Below are 21,934 nucleotides of genomic sequence, written 5' to 3'. Positions count from 1 at the left end.
ATGCCCAAGACAGGATTGCCATCCTGGTTGCTTCAGGCAAAACACCTGGAACACACCTGGAGGCTGGATGTCATCCAAGGCACTGAATATATTTGGAGGTACCTTGGACAGCTCCAAGGCTCAATCCCAACATGGATGCTCGGCCTTGCTGGTAGGGAAGCCACCAGTTCCATGGGTGAATGGGGGGGGGAATGCCCCTCTTGGTAAAATGCACCCTTCGCAGGAGTGCCACCTGGTGCCCTCAGAGGGCCACCTTCCTCTCTGGGCTTCATGGTTTCCTCTGGCAGTCCCTCTCCTTACCCTTCACAGTGACTCAAGGGGCACTCCTCGCTCCTGCTTTAATACTGCTTCTTTCTTGTAAGTCAATATGACCCATTGGCTGCAATGCGGACAGGTGAGTGAGCAAGCCCATCTCCCCGGCTGCTCTTCCCTCTGTCAAGTGGACACATTTGAGGCTCAGGTACCGATTCTCATTAGCTTTCCTTCGCTTGGCTGCTTTATTGATTCCTCCTCATTCCCTTCATTACTAGTCACATCACAGTTTTGGTGCCGTTAGGAGGGGGAAAAATACACAAATGGGGGAAAGAAAGGAAGGAAGGAAAAAAGGGAGGAATGGGGGCAGAAATCCCTTCAGGAGGAGAATGCCCATGACAGGCACATTCAAAGACAGTGGAAAAAGTTTGCCCTCACTTTTGAAACTTCTCCTTTGGGTTGTCAAAGAAGGAACGGATACTTTGCAGAGCTGGAAAGAATCCAGCTCCAATCTCTTCCAGCTCCTCCAGGCTGCCCCGTCCCCAGTAGCTGGGATGGGTCCTTCTTGAACCAAAAGCTGTTGATGAGACAGGGACATGACCACCGGTTTAGAGAGGGAGAGGAGTCTGAAGAGCATCAGCCTCTGGGTGGGTGTGATGCTCATCTGGTTTCTAGAATGTTGGAAGGTTTCTGACTGTCAAATACTAGCACCACCTCACCACAGAATGTGGGGTGGAGTTCGACCCAGGGTTCTGTGAGAGGGAAGCTCTCAACTTGACACCTGGAAAGAAAAGTGTTTCAGGGTACAGGTGAGGTCTGCCCAGGGAAGCAGGTGAGCTTCCATTGGGTTTTCCATTGGAAACACCGGGGCGTCTCAAGTGTGCCTGGCTTATGATCTCCAAATGGAGAGGTATGTCCTTCATGGTGACTTTCACAATCCTTTATATCTCCTCCCTTTAGACCTAACTTCTTCTTTTTTGCCAAGGGAGAAAGAAGCAGCAGCCTTAGAAGAAGCTACTTCCATTAAGTGTCATTTGATGGAAGGTTTTGTTTTGTGCTGCCGTGAAAAGGGGAGGGAGGTGGCAATAGGAAAAGCTTTCCACAGCCGTCACTCTCCCCTGACAGGGCAGCGTGTCCTAAAGCCATGCCATTCTTCCTCTTCATTTTAAATGCAAGAGAAGAGTCTTTGAATGAGCAGGCTGAGCCTGAAAGATATTGTTTGCCACCAGGCAGTTGGTGGGAGAGAAGAGTTTTCTCCTGCTGTCCTGAAAGGAAGGAAGGAAGGAAGGAAGGAAGGAAGGAAGGAAGGAAGGAAGGAAGGAAGGAAGGAAGGAAGGAAGGAAGGAAGGAAGGAAGGAAGGAAGGAAGGAAGGAAGGAAGGAAGGAAGGAAGGAAGGAAGGAAGGAAGGAAGGAAGGAAGGAAGGAGATTGTTGATGGAAATGAAGGAGAAGCAAGGGGAAAACATCCAGTCTTGGGGGACTTGCCTTTTTGAGGCCTATTGCATCATTGTAATGTGGAATAGAGTGACAAGAATGATAGCATGCCCCCTCTTAAAATCACCCCTCCAAATCCACCTTTCCTTTGGTGCAAAAAACTAAATCACCAGTGTGAAAGGGGAGCAATTATGGTGCTGTTTGGTGGTGCTGTTTGATTAAGTGCAGGGACAGCAACACCACCCCCTGCTTCTCTCTCGCTCTCTCCCAATTTTCCCAGTTTGAATGCTATACCTATACCTGGATGCTGTGGTCTCCCTCCAGGAGTGAAGATAGGGGGCTGGGGGTTGAGGGTTGTGTTCTTCACAACTGTGTTGGCGCAGGAGACCTTTCCCGCCTCACCTGAGACCCTCTGACCTTTCCCCCCACAGGAGGGAGAACATGCTAAGCTTGAAACTCGGTTTATGGAGCTTCCCTGCAATCAGTGCCTTTCAGATTGCTAATTTAGCCAGCACTTCATTTAATGGAGCCCATTGAAGGCAAAGAGAAATGACGCGTGCAGTGTATTACAAAGCAGCAGTCGCTCGCCGGCCCAAGCCAATCAGGAGGCCCAGACAGCCAACACAAAAGCACCTCGGCGGAACGAGACGTCGCGTCCCCAGGAGCAACTGTTTCAGTAGCCACGATCCGAAGAAAGACTCCTCTCGCCGGTCCCCTCCGCTTTAGCTTTTGTTTCCTCCCAGTAAATTCTGCCCAGGGCCTCCTTTTTGAACATTGGTGGAGCTTCAGCATCCGTCGGGGGACAGAGAGGTGGAGACGAGGGTCCGGCGGAACTTTTTGCCTCCATCCTTGATGGATGTCTCTTGACATGAAACTCAGCTCTCGGCCCCCCGGAGAGCTTTCCAGTCCCCACTTCCTCCCCTCACCAGGCACTTAGCTCTGGAATTGGAAGTCTCCAGTCCCAGCGGAAATGGGTCCAGCTGGAAAATTGCATCCCCTCCCTTTCCCCAGCCCAGTGAACACCAGGGCGGCCTCGCTGACCCTGCACCACTTTCCTGCCTCAGCTGCGCCTCCTCCATTTACCAAAAGCCCTGTTTTTTGTTGGCCTGGAAGGGAAAACAGATTTTATCTCATGTAATAGCCTGGCTTGTGCTTTGCTGCTAGAAACTGACCCACTTCCTTGGGATTCTGCTCTCTCTCTCTCTCTCTCTTTGTGTGTGCATATGCGTGTGCGAGACCATGCGCACGCGTGTATCTGTTGCTTCCCAACTAATTTCGCTGCTAGATGTGCTCAGGCAGGGGGAAGACAACATCACAGTCCAGAGGTGCAGTGCTGAGTTTTCGTGAGGATTTACATATGTAGCAGATTCTGCCCCCCTTTTTGCATTGGGTTTCCAGGCGCTTGTGTGGGGCCAAAACGGGCATTCCGAGAAATGCCTCTTTCCCCCTCTTAGCAGAGTTTCCTCCTCCTTTATGCCTGTCTCTGGGATTAGAGAGGCAGAAGAAGCCACGGCCTCTGTCCCACAGAGGATGGCCGGGATGGGCTTCTTTTAACCTGTTTCCCCAGCACGGCACCTTTTCCACCATGGGTGAAAGCGTCTCTTCTATGTACAGAATCTTGGGGGTTTCTTGGTGAAATCTGGAGCCTGTTGTGTGTTTGTGTGTGACAAAGGCCTTCTGGTTTGCCCCATGGATGACTTCGCAAAATTGCTCCAGGTTCTGTTCCTGCACGGAGTGACAGGGCGTGTGCGAGATGGGCGCACAGCGCATGCCAAGGTGCCCGCTTTGGCCACTGGAGCCTTTGCTGTTTCTGCCCCTTTCTTCGGCACATGGAATGCCCCCCCCACCATTGGCTGTGAGGCCTTGGACTCGAGGTCCCCCCTGGTCAGCTCTCCCTGTGTTTTCCACACAAGCTTGCAGGGCTGGGTGAATCTGTTTCAGCAGCTCTACATCAATGACAGCCTCACAGCTCCATGCGTGATATTGCTTATTACTATGTACATGCCCTATTAGTGGGGGAACAAATTAGATTAACCTAACGTAGTACATCATTATTTAACACCATTTCAGTCCCTGCTGCTCACAACCCACCTTTTAATAATCGAGGAACTCAGCTTGTCCTGCCCTGCGAATTCTTGAAGCTTGCAAAATGCATTGGGGGGGGGGGTCTCTTGCTGCATCCTTAAGAGGAAGGCCTGATCCTGCTTTGCTGAGTCCACGGGGAGACAGGGGAAGGAGTGGGAGATGGGGCAGGGCTTTCCCCATAAGAGGAACCCTCCCCCCCTCCATTGTAACTAAGAAGCCCATGGCAAGTTGCAAGGTTATTAACTTAGCCAGGCAAAAGCTGGCAGGGTGCCGGCTGGCAGGAAGCTGGGAACAATCACAATGCTTTCCCTAAGAATGGAGCCAAGGATAATTGAGCTGAGTGGAATAGCGCTGTGGTGCTCCCACTGGGAAGAATGACGGAGCCTTCCATATTGATTATATATATTATTTTTAAAAATAAAAATACGTTAAAATATATATTTTTTCCTCTTGAGTCACCATCTGAGGCACTGCCCATGGCGCCATCTTGGCATTTGAAGAGACCATGACCATATTTAAATATTCAAAGGCTGTTATGCATCAGGTGGAGGATGTTGTTTTTTTGGGGGGGGGGCCTCCAGAGGGTAGGATCCCCGAGCCAGTGGATTCAAAGTATGAGAAGGAAATTAGTCAGCTGCCTTGGCTTGCAAATCCCACAGCTCTAGATGGTGCTGAATTAAGGACTGAGACTATTATGGGAAACCCACTGGGAAGAAGAGAACAACATGGGGACCCCCTTTTCTGTTGAAGGCCCGAGGGTGCAGCAGCTCAGTCACCTGTCTCTGTTCTTACAGCAGAAACACGCAGGCTTCCCCGGGAGTATCAACCCGAAATACACCCCCCCATGTTGCTCTTTTGTGTCTCAGGAGCAGGGGGGTTGCCTTGCCCCCTCCTCCATCGTGGGCTTGGTCGGAGATGGTCCAGGAAGGTCAGTGGGCAGGCATGCGGGCAAACCCTCCTGCTTGGCCCTTTTGACACATCCAGGTTGTTTTCTCCTCCATAGATGCAGTCTTGCCGACCCAACTCCAAGGATCTGAGCAGGAAAAGCATCTTGGTGGCCCATCCGTCCTGGTCTCCTTTCTGCAAAGCTCTTGTCGTGAGCACGGAGAGCGTATTCCTCAAAATAAGATGAATGCAGCACGGCAGGAGTGAACAAACATGTTATTTTCTCAGCTGTTGATAAAGGCAGCAATTTCCAACTTTATTACACTGTGCAGTTGACCTGCCATGACCTTTAATAATTCGCTTTAAAACAATCATAAAAAAGGACAAGTTGGAGGAGGTGACGCTATCTCAAGATTGATTTCCTGACAAGTCTGGCCAGCAAACCCGGCTTTCCTCCACAGAGTAAACTTTGGTGATTTTTAAAAAACAGAGACTCAGCCATCTCTGGCTGCAGGCACCCCGAATGTAGCAAGGGCATGGGGGGCAGTATATAGGGAGAGGGGTGGGGGGGTGAGAGAATGACCGGCACAGATAGGGATGGCCAAGTGGTAAAAGGCCAGAGCTTGGTTTATGGGCTCAGAGGGGGACCAGGACGGCCACTTACAGGTCCCCAAACGGAGGAAGGAAAAGACATTTGCATACAAGTGCATTGCGCAGATGGAAAAGGTAGAGAGGCCACTTATAATTTGAACAGAAAAGATCCCCTCACGCCATGTGGAAAGCTGTGGCCAAGCGGCTGGTCTCCCTGCTGCTGAAGCCAGGGGCAGAGGTGTTGCTCACGGTGGGTGGGCAAAATTCCCCCCCACCCCTGAACTCTCTCTTTTCTGGCCCTTTGTCTCCCGATTACACTAGGGTCCATCTGCTGTCCAAAGAGAGGACACCTTCGCCAGAATGATTGAATGGAGGACTCCCCTCTTTTAAAAGGGACTCGTGGCTGCTCTGGGCTCTTCTCTGATGGAGAGGCTCTCAGATGTTCTTCCGTGGATCCACGGACAGAGGAGAAAAAGGCTGGCGGGGGGGGGGGGGGAAGACAGCCTTAGGAAAAGGACTGAGGGTGGCGGTGGGCAGGAGGATGGAGGCCCAGGTGGGCTTTTTCTGATAGATGAATCAATACAGCGTTAGATCTTTAGATGGTTTATTCGGCTCCCGAAGCCAGCCGGGGACAACTCCCGCCGTCTCTGGAGTTTTATTGTCCAGGGCGGTCGGATCGCACCCCCCGAAGGGTAGTAAGAAAGGAGCGAGTTATTAAAAGAGAGGTAACGTGAGGTACGAAACTCGAATTAAACGTGGAGAAAATGAGAGGGTGGTTGGCAACTTCCCCATAAATCAGCCTGCAGCTGGCGCGCGATTGTCAGAGAGGACATTTGTTTTGATCCTCGGAAAACGTCTGCCTGCATGTGTGTTGTGTGTGTCTCTTTTTTTCCCCCCTGTCAGGACTGGAAAAAGAACGGGGAGGGAAAGACTTCAGTTTCTTTCCCCGCTAATAAAACTGAAAGTATTTGGAAAGTTTAATTTAATTTATGTCACAGCTTAGATTTATTGCGGCTGGAACAAGGGAAATAGACTGATCGGTGTTTTGTCAGTTTCGTCTCTGGTTGCCAAGCAGCCGCGCGGTGATTGTTTAAAAAAAAAAGGAGATAGGGAGGTGGAGGGGCGGGGGGGGGGGAAGGAAATTGCACAGAGCCCCTGCATTTGGTGTATGTGCATGTTAGCTGGTTTCGCATTGTTACAGATGCCCTGTGTGTGCTGCACAATTGAATATTCTTTGCTAGCCTTCTGCCCATGGAAACAGGACATCCCTCAATCTGTGTGAAATAAGGGGAATCCAGGGCCTTTTTATTATTTCCTGTGTGTTGCTCTTTATACGGTAGGTTCACAATTTTACCTAAAGGAGATCTGTGAGTTCTGGGAGGACGTTCCCAACCACTGGAGATCTCATCTAGTCACCAGATTTTTCTCTTCTTTCCTTTTTGTGAAGGAAAACCTGGATTGTCAGGAAAGTGAAGGATAGATCAAGTCTGAAGTTGGTGTTCCGTGTCACACTGAGAAAAGCAAAGTCAACGCACACCCATACACCAAAAAAACAAAAACAAGTTTCTGGCAAGGAGTCTCTTGTAGGTTGACTCGAACGTCTGTGCTGTTGGAGAGTGCAGGGCCAACATCTAAGAAGCCCAAAATGATTCGGGAGAAGAACTTGCACTGGCCAAGGGGATCTGGGAAAAGGAATCTGTGCATTCAGATTTTTTTAAAAAACACGTACAAGTGACTGGTATTCCTCGTGACATTAAGCAGCACACTCTGTTCACAAGAGTGGCAGGAATAATATCTGGAATAAGTCAGTGGAAGTCTTTGTTGGTTGGGGGGGGTGGCAGTTGTAAAACACAGTTTTCTTATCAGGGACTTTCGGAGATGCTGATGTTAAGGAAGAACTGAAGTTTATCTTCTTCGTTTCTGTTTCCAGTTAATGTAGCTCTGGTTGATTGAAAAAGAAAAGACAGATCTCCTTGAAAACCCACTCGGAGTCTAAGCTGCAATCCCCCCCCCCCCGCCACTTGCTCCCAGTCATCTTCTGCAGACAATGGGTGCTGATGGATCCCCTATCAGGTATCCTGATCCGGGGGAAAGAGGCAGCTCAGGATCAGGCCCAGTTGGGGTGGTGCTGTTTTGTTTTTGGCAGTACACCCCCACACACACACTTCTCTCTCTCTGCCTTAAAATTGTGTTCCTCCTGCCTGGTTGCCTGCCTCTGACAGCCATAATAATGGTCCTTTGGGAAGGAAATGGCCTTATTCTATGTTTTGCTTTTTTTTGGTGGGCCTTGCTGGAATGGAAGGGCCAGGTGGCCTCTTTGTGGCCATGACGGGGCTGATCTTCTCAGCCTCAGGCCCATGGCTTTGTTTAGGGAGTCAGCCCATCTCATATTTGGCCTCCCTCTTTTCCTGATGCCTCACACCATTCCCAGCATTATCGTTATTTCCAGAGACAATCCTGCCTTCTCAGGATGTGCCCAAAGTACGGCAGCCTCAGTTCCCTCAATTTTGCCTGCAGAGATAGTTCAGGCGTGATTTGATCAAGGACCCAGTGGTTCCTCTTTCTGGCAGTCCAGGGTATCCACAACACTCTCGTCCAGCACCACATTTCAAATGAATCATTTTTTTTATTATTCTTCAGCCTTGGGCTGCTGTGGCAATATTTACTGCTTTTGTTTCCTGCCTTTGGTCCTACGAACTCGAACTTGTGCTAAATGGGTTCTCTCCCCCTGCCCCCACCCGGCACTGCTGTTTCCTCACAATGACCCTGGGAGGCTAGTCAATCTGCAAGAGAGGGAATTTCATGGCCAAGTCCGGACATGAACTTTTGTTTCCTGTATCTCAGTTAAAACCTCTGGCTGCTCTAGCATCCTGGGCCACCTGCTACCTTCCTTGCATAGCTGTTCGGAGAATGGCGTGGGTCAGCTTGCGTGGACGTTTCCGCTTGCCAGCCGCAACGAAGGGTCTGCTCCTTGCCAGCTTCGAGGCAGGCTGTTGTGCGGCCCGAAGAGGTCCTACATGGCGGACAAGCCCTGGCCGGAGATCACGGGCCCGTTTCTCCCCATCCTGTTGGAGCCTGGGATTCTTCCTCCTCAGGGCCGGGCAGAGAGAGGATGGGGGAAGAGACGCTTTCTCTTGTGACCGGGGAGGAGGCAGGCCCGGCCATACCATCTCTGGCTGCGGGCGCTTGCGGTGGCTTCGTTTGCCATCACCAAAGTCTCGGCATGTTTCCTCTCTCTTAACTCATAATGAATTAGCCTCTCTCGCTGAAAATATGTATTAAAATTTCATATGGAATAAATATTAATTCTTTGAATAGAGGATGGTGTCTCATCCATCTCATGTACAAAACACGCTTCTGATGTTCATGTTGATGTGTCGTTAATTAGGAGGCTAATTACATTGGGAGAAGTCTCATTCGAGCCCCACCTGTTCCTTTTTCACAGCTCGCAAGGGGCTGATGTGTGTCTGTCTCTCTCAGTGTGTGTATGTATGTGTGTGTGCGTGTGCCTATAATCAGCACAGATGCTCATTCAGTCAATGGGCTCCCAGTTCTTCTTCCAGGAGAGAAAGGAGGCCGGGGGGCTGCACCCTGTTCCTGCACAAGGGGTGGCCCCAGCTGTGGGTTCCTCCTGCCCGTGCCATTCTTCTGATGGTCGTCTGAGGCATCTCAGGATGGGCTTCGTGCAGCTGGTATCAGACTGGCATGCCAGGCTTTCCCGTGACCTGGGCGAATGGCCTCTGTAGGCTGAACTCAGTCTCGAATCAGTTTGTAGAGAGACCGACCAGTTGAACCAGCAAAGACAGTGGGGCATGTTTCCTGGAGCAGGTGGTGCTGGGTTTGATGGGATGCCCAAGGTTCAAGTCCTTGCTCAGATCCTAAAGCAGGCTGCTCAGGGAATGGGGACCAGTCATGATCACCTTGCAGCTGTACCCGCCTAGCGGAGTGGTCTGAACCGTGCCGGCTGGTTTCCTTTGTGGCTGGTGGGGTGGAAAACACAGTGTCCCAGGGCCCCAACAGCCGCGGGCCTTAATGTGAGGCTCTGCCTTAATGGCCAAGCTGCTTGTCCTTGAGATCCCTTTTGGGCCTGTGGAATTATTGTCCTACAAAATGGAAAAGAGACCCTGGCCTCCCAGTATAGACAGGTGGGAAGGCAGATCACACCTCACTGGGTGTTCCTTCAACGGCATTGAAATACCAGAAACCGGAGACCTTCTCAGGGTAACAGAAGACTCCTCGCTGAGGTGAGAGGAAGGAACCGACCTGCCCATGGCATGGATTTGGGAGGCTTCATGTTTATCCTCTAAACGGACTCCTCTCAACAGCTGGTGCTTGTCTAAACTTTGTGGAGAGATTACGGGCCCACAGGCTCTGCCCGGCGCAAGCAAGCGCACTTCAAATAGATTTGTAGCTCAGCCAGTTTCATTGTCAACATCTAAATAATTCCCCCCCTGAGCGGGATGAACAGGAGTGTTTGCTCTCCCAGCCGCTGACCTAAAACAAATGTTTACAAAGGTGGCTCCTGAGATTCCCGCCGCCAGAAGGTCTGTCACCAGCCCGGCCGAAGCTGCAGCTGCGGAACGGCCCCTCTGCTCGCGGGAGGCTCGGCTGGACGGTGGTGGAGGAGGCCGTGACCTTGGTGCTTCAGCAGCTGCCTTTAATAGCCCGGCTCTCAGCTTTATAGCCTCTCTGGGCCTCACTCGGAGCTACTTAACAGCCCTTGTTATAACTGGCCTTCTTGAATGGCCCTTGAAGGCAGGTTGCAAGCCGCTTGGCAGCCAGAACTTTTTTTTCCCAAAGCCTTGTTCTGGGGAACGGTCACACGGCAACGGTTCAGACGTTGACCAAGAAAGGCAATGGAGGGATTGATATGAGATCAGAGACAAAGGCTCCAAGCCGGAGGACTGTTCCTATGGACCATTGGACAGCTCCGTGGTTGAGGTCTCTGGCTGCAGAGGCAGAAGTTGGGAGTTCGATTCCCTCCCCTCCCCTCCCCGTGCTTCCATGACATGAGCCATGCTGCAATCTAGCCCTTTTAGCCCGATAGGATCCTGCCCCTTCTCTTCCAAATGTGTTGGAAAAGTCAGTTTGAGACAGCCGTCCAGTTTGAGACAGCCGCAAGTGCAAAGAAAACGGAAAATAATTGCCCAGAAAGAGAGGCTGACCCACAGAAGGAAGGGATGTTTCAGTTGAGACCTAATGAATTTGTGAAGGAAAAGACAAAACGTCCTCCCTCGGAACGATTGGCCACAGGGCCAATTTATGGCTTTCAAAATAAAACTCTAATTCTGAGTCAAATCATCCCTTTCTTCTTCCCTCTCTTTTTCTGCCTTGCTTGTGCAACACCATGTAACAGCAACACCTCTCTCGGTTCCTTTAATATCTTTATGTTTAATCCCAGCTGCCTGGCTATTCTTCATGTCGATGGCTTGTTTAGCATGCAAAGTACTGTGAAAGCCCCCTCATTCATCCTCACAACAGCCCTGTGAGGCTGGTTTGCTGTCACGGAAAACACAACAGAGCCGAGCCTCTCCTTGTTTTCTGCTGCTTAATGCCTCATTTCTACACCTCCCTAATAACATAATTGCCAGCAATATATTTAAGCAGCTCCTTTAATTATTGTGGCTGCATTTTCTATTACAACGTTCAGAGCAGGCTGCCATCCCTCTGGGAATTGGTTGAGCCAAAGCTCATAATTATATTTTAGACCTTGAAAAATGGGATTATTAGCTCCTGTTAAAAAGAGAAAATCACAAGGAAAAAAAAAACCCTGCACTACCTTTCTTGGAAATTTTCAGAATCAATCATCAATTTAAACAATTGAAGCAAGGATTTCAGTTGGGAAGCGAGAGAAATACTATGGGTCTGGATGAGAAGGCTTTAGTTTGACCTAACCCAGGAGCCACTGAGACACGGCACACCTCCTTACGTCAGTGTCATGCAGAGTTTGCACAGAGATACCACCAAGAGAGTCATGTGGGACCACGCCACTCGAGTGAGCACAGCCATTTTGCAAGTTGGGGGGGGGGAGGGCACGCTGTCTTCATGGAGATCCCCGAACGGCAACGCCACTTGAACAAGCAGCGCAGTGGTGTGGGATTACACCCTGGTGGGAATTGCTAGTGAGTAGAAGACTGAGGGGCTCTTGGCCTTAGCTAGACCTGATTTTCTTTCTTTCAGCATTGAGAGAGAGAAAGAGAGAGACCAGTGTACATGCAGCACCTAGACCCAAAGAGTAGAACTCGAGATGGTCACCCTCGGTCAGATTTAGGTCCAGTCCACATGTATTCCGAAATCTGTTTGTTTTGGGGAATGGGAAAGAGTCAAGGTTGGATGTTAGGTTTTAAGGGTGTTGTTGCTTGCACCCCCAGTGTCCTCCACTGCTCCCGTGGTTGACGGTTGGGAAACAAACCAGGAACCCTCTCTCTCTCACTCCATGGCTTGTTTGGCAGGACACCTGAAGCACAATCCCTCACTCTTTGCTCTCCCTTCTGGCCCGTTAGGAGGTCAGCATCCCATGGGACTCTGGCTTCTGGCTTGGACGCAACGTGGAAAGGGCCAGGGGTGCAGGTTTCTTGGGCTGTTTCACTGCTCCTGATGGCCAAAGTGGAGCCTTGGGCTGGCAAGCATCAACAGGCCTGAGCAGAGGCTGAAGAGCCAAAAGGGCTGGAGAATTCTGCAAGCTGGTTAAGTTCTCCCACTTAATGCTGCAAGGCCATGAATCCCAGCTTTTCTTTTCTGGTTATCCCAAATATTGGCTGCTTTCTTCAAAGAGCTGTGGAGGATCCAGATCTTGTCAGGCAAAGCACCCATGCAGACTAACGTAGGCAGTCTAGGACCAGTTGTGCTCTGAGGAGGAGCAGGAGCGGCTGGAGATGATCCACAGGTAAGCCACCCCATGCTCTTCCGGGAAATGGGGGACAGAACCCTTCTTCTCTGGGATCATGGGCCTCAGTACCAGACAGGGAGGAACCAGTTTCTCTCCTTCTGGAAGAACCAAGGGATGCAGAAGACTAAGCAAGCCAGTGCACATGAGAGAGAGAAAGAGAGAGAGAGATGAAAAAGTGCCATAATAATATTAATAAAGATGTAACGATGTTTGGGGGAAAGGCCCTGCTGATTCAAACAGTTAATTAAAATGCACTAAGGGAAAAATCTATACAGAGTGAATTAATCTCATCTGCAATTATCCAGCCCATTCCCAGCAGCTCCACCGATGTCATGAATCCCAGATAAGGCAGCGTCCCAGCTGCAGCCTTGGTGCTGCCGATGCTGCTGAAATATTCCAGTCTTGTTCCTGTAATAGCTTCTGTCAGTGTTACTGACAGGCTGGGCATTAAGTCTTTGGCAAAATTGTAAGGATTATTAACATGCGAGGTTTTCATATCCTTTGACAGCTGTCTTCTCCTCCCTCAGGATGGCAGGCGACTGATTTGGATCTTCTTCTGCAGCTTATCTCCAAGGTACCAACCCTGGAGATCCGTCTGGACGGTCATGATTTGACCACTTTGCTGCTAATCCAATAAAGCTTTTCTCAAACATGGAGTTGTACAAAATCTTTAATCTTTGTCTCACTGGACTTCTCATGTACATGCCCTCGAATTTGGAAAGAATTAGTTACAAGTGGAATAGTTACAGGCAAGTTGTTTGCTTTGGGGATAACAAGCAATACAACTAATAGTTATAAAATCACTTTTTAGATGTAATGAGTACCATCTAGTTACTTTCTTAAGTATCTTTTAAAGGCCATTTGAATACATCTTTAGAGGCATTTGGCAGGAATTTTCAGGTGTTATGCTGCTTTGTTGCCAGTTGGAAGAGGGACAGGATGTATTCTTTAGTTTTGCCCTGTGTTATCATATTCTCTAGTTTTGCTCTATGTTATCATATTTCTGAACTGTACTATCAAAACTGGCCACCAGGGGGAAGCAGACAGTGTATCCCTGTTTATTTTGACCAGATGTTGCCAAAAAGCCAACTACCCTTTTAGGAGAAGGGAAATGAAACATCTTTGTATGTTGGTTAACTCACGTAAACCCAGACAAAGAGCACAACTGACTGCCATTGGGCTTGAGCTGAAAACACCCTAGATTCGAACACTTCTCCTCCTTGGTTCATCACTATCTGGGCAGGATATCCACTGATGTGCCACTTCTGTTATTACTTCTGTTGTGCAGTTCCACATTTCGCTTTACTTTCCTGCAGAAGCTAATTGAATTTACTTCCCGGCTAACATGTTTCTCTCTGATCAGTGTGACACACTTTGGGGATTGAATCCAAGATCTCCCGTCTCCCCTCTCCACACCCAAAACCTTCTCAGCATCACCTCCTGCCCTTATATGAATCCTGCTGGGCTGTTGAATAGACCTTCCTCCATCCCAAGAAATACTGCAGTTGCACCACAAAGCTGTTAAGTTTTCCTTAGTTGTTACTTCCCCCTGGCAGGGAAGAGAAAAAGTTCCATGGCCCATAAGGAGAATGCTTGGTATTTTGGTCTTTAATAGACAAAAAAGGCAGGTGCTGAAGACTGTGATTCCACCCCTGCAGCCCTGGAATGCGGAGCCACCCGGGTCAGCCAAACAGCAGGCACCTAATCCACTTCCATCTCGTTACATGGGCAGTCGCCCTGTTAAATGGAATGGGCTATTGATTTTTGTCTCACTTCCAGCCAATGTATTTTCCATCACGGCCCTGAGTAGAATAGAAGAAAAGCAGTACTTATTAACTCTTCTGCCATTCAGAGAGAGAAGCAAGCGCTAGGACAAGTGGTTCAGGGAATGGGGGGGTGGGGTGGGGTGGAAATCCACCCATGTGCGGGCCAGAAACACCCTGCCCAAAAAGCTCAGGGAGAGAAGGGTAGCATCTGCAAAACATGTCAGGGTCAGAACCTCAACATTCACTCAAGCCACAACCAAGAACACCCAGAGGGAAAAAAAATTCTCCTGGGAATTTGGGCTCAGCATTTGGAAGTGGGCTGGGGAACAGGCAGGGACAATTAAATGCATTTGGGTTTGTGCCTGAGCAGTACACATGAGCCTCCACAGTTTTATCGGGCGGTGAAGAATCCTGTTGGCCCGTGGTGTCCTGGACTTGCAGTGCCACTTTCTGACCAGTGGAGGCAGTGGCGTGGTGGTAGAGCAGGCAGGTGGCCAGCACCAACTTCCTCTGGCTCATGACGGCCTGTGATGTGGGAGCTCCATGGCTAGAGCCTCTGTTGCACATCTCATGCAGACTCAGGGTTTTGGCTTGCTTGAGCACAAGGGTGGCTAGTTCATGAATCCCCAGTGGGCTTCCTGCTTGTGTGCTAAGCCCCACAATAATTGGTGCGACATGGTGGGGACTCATCAGCTGGCAACCATTCCCTGCTGGGAGTGTTACCCTGTCCCCTTTCCACTGCCTTGAACTGCAGGAGAAGGCTGATGACTTTCAGTCCCATAACGGAAGCATCTCCTCTCCCTCCCACGGAAACAAGGCGTTCGTACATGTCTTAACTTCAGTGCCTCCCTTCTTCCTGTGAGGGATCATTTCAGCTTCTTGCTTTACAGCCCTCCTTTGTCTTGGTTCATGGCTTCGAAGGGGCATAAAACAGGAATGGAAAAAGCCTCCCTCGTTGCAGCCCACATGGTTGGTCTTGCATTGCAGGGGGGGAGGGGTTGCATCATATATCCAGAAGGTCTTGGCACCTTCCAGCTGTGGCTGTACTCAACTGCCCTCCTTCAAGTCCAAAGCCCAGCCTCCGCCTACCCACCCATGCTGACCTCAGCCGGCAGGAGCCACGGCTCCTTTCCGCTCTCGGGGGCTCGATTCCTGCCTAGCCCGGCCAGGAGATGCTCTGGGACTGAACCAGGCGCCTTCGGTGTGCAAAGCACAAAGTTCTGCCACTGAACTGCAATGGCCCTTCATGTAAAAGGAGCAGCATCTGGAGGCAGGAAAGGCCCTTGGTCTCTCCGAGACCCTGACGGCTACCACCAACCAAACTAAGAGAACGAGACTCTCCTGGGCTCCCTGATTCAGTTTGGAAGCCAGCTCTGAGCATCGGAAGGGATCCCCAGGCAACCCACCGCAATGTGCGCCTGTCATCTGAATCAGCTTCTAGATTTAGATTGCCAGCCTTCCACCAGCTTGCAACACACATGCAAAATGGCTGAAACTCTCTTTTTTTGGACTGATGAACATAAAATGTGATAAATCCTAAAGAGGAGGAATGACTGGAAATGACTCCTTCCAATAGAAAGACCCTAGACAAATATCTGGCTTGTCACATGGGGGAAAACAAAGAAAAAGAAACAGACCACATGATCCATGATTCGGTCTTTCTCTCTGGACAGCAGCTCTTCTACCCCTGGTCCACCACTGGCAACAGTGGCACCGGGTAGTGATGGTGTGATCAGCAGAATTTAGAACTCCGGTGGAAAAAAAAATCCTCTGCTGTTCAGTGCCCCCATCTGTATGCGCATGTTCACACTTGGAACGGAGACTTGGCTGGCAGGGTGGTGAGGGTGGCCATTCCTGGCCTGGGCGTGTGAAGACGTTTGAGGGAAGGGTTGAAAGGGGAAAGGTGTTCCTTGGTTTCTCAGAAGGCTTCCCACATCAACCAGGGGAAACCAAGGCTATTCTTCTAGGCAGTTTTAAAGGGCTGTTGGAATCTTATATCTCTCCTTCCCAAAACTAGGAGACAGAATCCTATTACCTTATGAAATTAAGTCACAGCAGTAGTACAAGCAATTTTGGGAGGGGGGCATTTAGTCTGCTCTTGGTTGCACACACACTGTTGCCATCTAGGTGGGTGTGTAAACAATGGATAACAAACAGCAAATACCATGTCATTCATCAGGCGTGTGATAATTTGAAATAAAATTTTGGCCAGATGATTATTTTTCTTCATCTCTCAGCTTCCCGGCGTTTCCTCTCTTGCCTGTGCTGGCCGTGGAGTGCCACCGTATTGCAAGATCAACCTGCTTCTTCTGCAACCGGGCGCTGCAGTCATAATTTAAAACAGCTGCCTCCACAGGGGGCAGTCCATGATAGGTATTTCACACATCTGGGCTGTTGCGTGATCGATGGAAGTTCCTTGCTGCAGAATTTTACAAAGCACAGCACCATCTTTCTACATTATGTGAAGTGGAAAATTGGGGTTATTAACTCTTTTGAGTTTGGAAGCCTGAGATGTGAGCCCAGATCCAGTGCGCCACCAACAATGCCATGGTGCTACCTGTGGACATTGGGAAGTTTTTTTTATTGTGCAAGCCTTGAAAACTGAGGCATAAAGGAAATTCTGGTGCGTCTTCCTAGCCCATAGAGAGGGCAAGAAAGAAGGATAGGCCTGCAATGCTTTCTCCTAGTGATGGGAGAAGGGTGCCCACCTTGGAGGGGAAACAGAAGCCAGAGGGGAGACTGTGGCCACAGAAGGGCCACAGAAGGGTCTCACAGACACCTTTCGTCCAACGTTCTTTTTTGCGGCCAGGTTCTTCAGTTGGATGCTTGGCAAAGTGTTGTGAATTGATCTATTTTCTGTAGAAGTTAGTGGGACCTTGGAAGGAATCTGTGGTGATGAGCTTAACACAATGCAATGGGCTAATAAATGAAACTTAAGGCTATGGATTGGTAGTCTCATGAGGTGGTTGTCTCAAGATGAGACTACTGCAATGCCCTCCATGTGGGGCTGCCCTTGGGATGGCTACAGAGATTGCAACGGGTCTAGAATGTGGCAGCCAGATTATTGAGTGGGACAAGGAAATACCAACACATCTCCCCCACCTTTGGCCACCTTACACTGGCTTCCTGTTCACTTCCGTTCCAGTTTCAAGGTGATGGTACTTACCTATAAGGCCCTAAATGGTTTGGGACCTCGATATCTGGCCAAGTGCCTCCTTCCAGTGAGGTCTCCCTGTCCTATAAGATTGTCGCAGGGCAGGGCGGCTGAGAGTTCTGACCCTGAGAGAGGCTTGGAAAACAACCACTAGAAATCGGTCCTTCTCACATTACCATGCTTCTTGTCTTTTATATTTTATGCTTTTAATTGTAATTTATTGTATTGTATTTGTTTTCACTGCACTTTATGACATTTGATTTATGCCCCAATTGTATTGGCATTATTTTGTTATTCTCTTGTTTGTTTATCTGTTGTAAACTGCCCAGATGGGCAGTATATAAATCAAACTGATGATGATGATGATGATGATACTACTACTACTACTACTACTACTACTACTACTACTACTACTACTACTACTACTACTACTACTAATAATAATAATAATAATAATAATAATAATAATAATAATAATAATAATAATAATAATAATAATAATAATAATAAAGGATTAGGAATAATCACTCAGAATGCTCATGATAAGGTGAAAGGGCAACAGGGTGTATTTGATGCTCTAAGGAATCCATTCTGTCTGGAAAAAAAGGGGGGGAAAGAGGGCCCCTGTGCCTTAAAGCCCTGCAGTGGCCCAGCTGGAATTTCCTCCCTCCTTCCTCCTTTCACGCTTGCTCTTTCTCCTGCTTTCCACAAGGCTCTTCACCATAGATGGCAGCATTTGACAGCTCTGAAAACATCCACCTCTGCTTGTCAGGGAAGCAACAGGCTGTGGAGAAAAGTGGTGTGGTGCAAACATGAAGCAATTGAGAGGCCGAGAAACAGCTTAGAGGTGGATGGCAGCCAAACAGGGTGCTGAAATCTGGCCTGGTGGCAACCCTTAAGCCTCAGGGGAAAGCTCCCTGTGAGTTGGACACCCTCGCTGTCGATCAAAAGGCCACACTGTCCTTCGGAGAGATGAGAGCCCTGTTCCCTCTCTTTCCCTTTTCACCTACTCTCTCCCTGCCCCCCCAAAAAGGAGAAAAGGAATTAAAATCTTGAGGTATATGTGTGTCATAGGTCCAAGATCACTTGATGGGAACCCACGTGTTACAAACTGGTTCTTGCAGGTTCAAGGCTCAAATCCTTTCTCCTCTTGTCTTTCTGGAAAGTAAGTTTTCAAAAGAGCTTCACCAAGGTGTGGAATTCCAAAGCCCAAAATAGGTTTCAGCACCCCAGACAGCTCACTGCTCAAACTGGAGCTGTCCGAGGTACTGAACCAAAGCCACCAAGAGCCCCACACACAGCAGTGCACACCAGTACACTCACAAGCGCGTGCGCACACACACAGGGAGAGAGAGAGAGAGAGAGAGAGAGAGGGTGGAGAGGGTGGGAGGGAGAGAGCGCCACAGCTCCCGTGATGTGACGTTTCTCCTTCTTCTCTCTGTTCACCACCACCGTCTGACATTCCCTCGCTTGCCTGTCAATTAGCTTGTCTGGCAACCTGTTATTAAGCAGAATTAAGCAAGGAGTGGGGAAGACGTATTCCGCCAACGTTCTTGGAACATGGGTTGGCAGGGGAGGGAGCTTTCCGAGCTGCTGCAATATCCAAAATGTTTTTGCTCCTGTTTCCATGGGCTCTCTGTGTCTTCCGAAATCCTTGGCAGGGTGGGGAGTGGAAGGGCAACCTGGTGGGGTCTTGAGCATCTTCTTGCTAGCCCATTTTTCTTTCTCCCCTCCTCTAATCCAAATAGTTTTCCAGGCTCGGTGAGTAGGAGAGATAAACAGGCCCACCAACCAAACAGCCCATGCTAAATGAAAGGCTCGTGGCCTGGGGCTGGCCCTCTCTGTTCCCTTTCACCCACACGCCCGCCCTGTCTCTCTTAGGGCCTCCGGTTGGATTTGTGTGTTGCCAGTTCTCCATAAATTCGGAAATGCTAATGGCAAGCACAGCTCCTAGACCGAATGTTGCAGGTGGGACAGAAGGGCACCTGCCTCCGTTTGCAGAGCGGAGCACGAGGCTTCGTTTACACTCTCCTCACTTTTCCTCAGTCCGCAGGCAAAAGCTCCCCAAGGTTTCCTAAGAGAGCCACCCTGAAGGGCACGAAGGAGGGATGTTAAGAGGGCCATGGACTGAGCTGCCTTTGGTTCCCTTCCTGGAAGGGCAAGGGGGGGGAACCACCACCCCCTCCTGCTCTTCTACACTCTCCCTCCATTCTCTCTGCCTCCACTTCCCCAGATTTGAAATCAGCAAGGCTGGTGTGTTTGCGGTGAGAAAGGCAAGGAGAGACCATTTCAAGAGTAAAGAGTGCACCCTTCTTCCCTGTTGACAGCAGCTCAGCTCCACCCTTAGCTTTCCTCCACCTTCCCCCATGTCTGATCCATGAAAGTCAGATTCAGTGTGTGAAAGATCAGGGTGGAGGACCTCTCCGTCCTGCTGGTACCTCTGGGCCCTTTGCTGGTAGCAGCTGCCAAAATGCACAAATGGCCCAATCCAGGTCCTTTGTCCACATTTGCCCAAAGGCAGTGCACATCCGTGCAACACAATGTCTGAGAAGCTGCCTGAACAGCTCTTGAATCGAGCTCCCAGGGGTGCTCCCTGGTCTGACACCCAGCCCTTTTTCAGCAGAGGTCCTTGTGCTGTGAACGTGCCAAATGAAAGCCATGTTGCTGCAGTTATGCACAACTGCTTCGATAGAAGTGACACAGGTTGCAAACATCAGCTCTGCTTCTTATTAAAGGGTGACATTTCTTCCTGGTGTGCGGCCTGTGTTTTGGTTTTATTTTCCTCTCCCACTGGCAAAGGGGAGGCAAGACCTTCAAACACAGGCAAGCCTGTGGCGGCAGCAATATCTATCAGAGCTTCTGTCCACCTGTGGATGTAGGACACACACCAATAGCAAAAATATAACAAATCACTGCTGGTTGCCCAGTTCTGAGACCCAAAACCTGCTGTCCGAGATTGCCGCCCCAGGCTGACCAAAGGTAGGGTGATCCTGCCCTCCGAAACCATGCCCACCCATTTACTGCCAACTGCTGAATAGGTTGGCTGGTCCTGCATGCCACCAAAGTGAAATGGAGGGGGAAGATCTTTCATCTCTTGCCACGCATGCCGCCAGCCTTCAAAGCTCACAAATCAGCCATCCTCCCTCAGCTTCTTCCCCACATGAAAAGAGAGCGCTCACTTCCTGAACAGGGGCTGCCTACTGCTTCTGTCTTTTAATCATCGCATAAATGACAATGGCGGGTGTGTCTGTCCTTGGGAGGCTGTTTGATCCCACGACCTTGAAACTCAGGCCTGAGTACTGCTTTCAAGTGCTGCATCCAAAGGAAGAGTGTTAAAAAAAGGTATCTTTTATTTGGGGCGATGGAGTCGGAGGTGCCTCCATGAGCATAAAAATCATGTTTGCTGCTTGGGCAATTATCTCCTGCTTCTCTGCTGAGAAAAGCTCAAGGTGGCTTCCAAAGACCAAGTTTAAAACCCAGACGGAAACAACTCTAAAAACAGCCACCAGGCAAACCTAAACAAGAAGCCAGAAAAATGTTGCAGAATCCTTGTAGAAAATCCCAAATAAGGATTCCCAAGACTCAATTGTGAAGAAGGATCCTGTTGGACCTGACAGCTTGCTTGTTTTTATTATTTTAGTGATCTATGAAAACATTATCACCTCAGATTAATTCAGCCGACAATTGGGGTCATTGTTTACAGAGCAATGGACCCAGGGAAGGGAACTGGATACCAGCAGGCATCTTAAAGGTGTGAAATGCCACACTCTCAACAACTTGTGTCCCTCCCTCCCTCCCTCCCTCCCTCACAAAAACAAAAGACAATTTCATTGTTTTGTGGCCATATATAAATGCATAAATATTTGCCATGTAGTCCCTGCCTTATGTGTGAGGAAGCGGGCCATGTTCCATGAAAGCTCGCATTAAAATGTATCACTTACTCTTTAAGGTGCCACAACATTTCTGCCTTCTTTATTTTTTGGATTTCTGTTATTTTTGCCCGTTATGAAAGCTTCACCTGCTGTTGCTTTAAGGACATTTCTGCGTGCAAGAGGGGGGTGGCTCGTATCTGGCATGTTTCAAAAGGATTACAGGCCACAAAGGGGAATGAACGTTGAAGGTTTAATGGCATCCTTACAGGACAGACCAGGCACTGATGGGGTTGGAAGACAGCAGGAGCGCAGCCTGAAGCCCAGACTCCCTGCTTGGTTTTGGAAGGACTCTCAGAGGTGTCAAAAAAAAGCGTCTGGCCATTTTGTCAGCCGCGCCTGTGCAAATGGAAAACGCGATCTCCTCTTGGGTAGAGGTCCCTGGTTCTCTCCACTCCACCTCTTCTCCTCTTGGCGTGACTTGCCCTTCGTGATATGGTTGCAGCGCCCTGTCCTGTGTAACTCACAAATGCAATATTATCAAGTGTGTGTCACGCACACACTGAATGCGGGTGGGGAAACAAGCTTTCTTTGGTGGTGGTGGGGCATTGCTAGAGATAAGACTCTGATCACTCTTTCCCCTCCCCAATTCCCTACTCCTTCCCCTTTGATTATTACGCCCACGAGTGTCTCCTATACAGCATTTATTACGTTAGCGTGCTTGGTGTGTCACAGACACAACCTGTCTTCCTGTCTTCTCTCTTTAAGTGACTGGGATCTCCAGGAAGTGGAAGCGACAGAGCTATATAACACTTGAATTGCCCTTGATGTTCTACCCAGCCAAAAAAATGGAGAATTACGATGACTTCTACTGATAAAGCCTTCCCTCGATTTATGTGGTGAATCTTTGTGGATGGAAAAGGGTGCGTCGCTGACGGAGTGGGGGCGTCCAGAGATGCAGATCATGCCTCTGGGAGGCCCATCCGTTTCCTTGGCCATCACCCGGATG

The 21,934-nt window shown here is 49.5% G+C and overlaps 1 long non-coding RNA gene across 1 annotated transcript in view; it reads left to right on the top strand.

The window, feature by feature from the left end:
* The first annotated feature begins 1,509 nt into the window (after positions 1–1,509).
* The window catches only part of LOC144584283 (uncharacterized), a 126,318-nt gene continuing 105,893 nt past the window's right edge, over positions 1,510–21,934 (top strand). The window contains exon 1 of the long non-coding RNA XR_013538432.1: positions 1,510–1,682. This is a non-coding gene — a long non-coding RNA (uncharacterized LOC144584283). The remainder of the gene's footprint in view (positions 1,683–21,934) is intronic.

This window comes from Pogona vitticeps, chromosome 9 (assembly GCF_051106095.1).
Source record: "Pogona vitticeps strain Pit_001003342236 chromosome 9, PviZW2.1, whole genome shotgun sequence".
NCBI lineage: Eukaryota > Metazoa > Chordata > Lepidosauria > Squamata > Agamidae > Pogona > Pogona vitticeps.
This window is presented reverse-complemented; position numbering and strand designations above follow the sequence as displayed.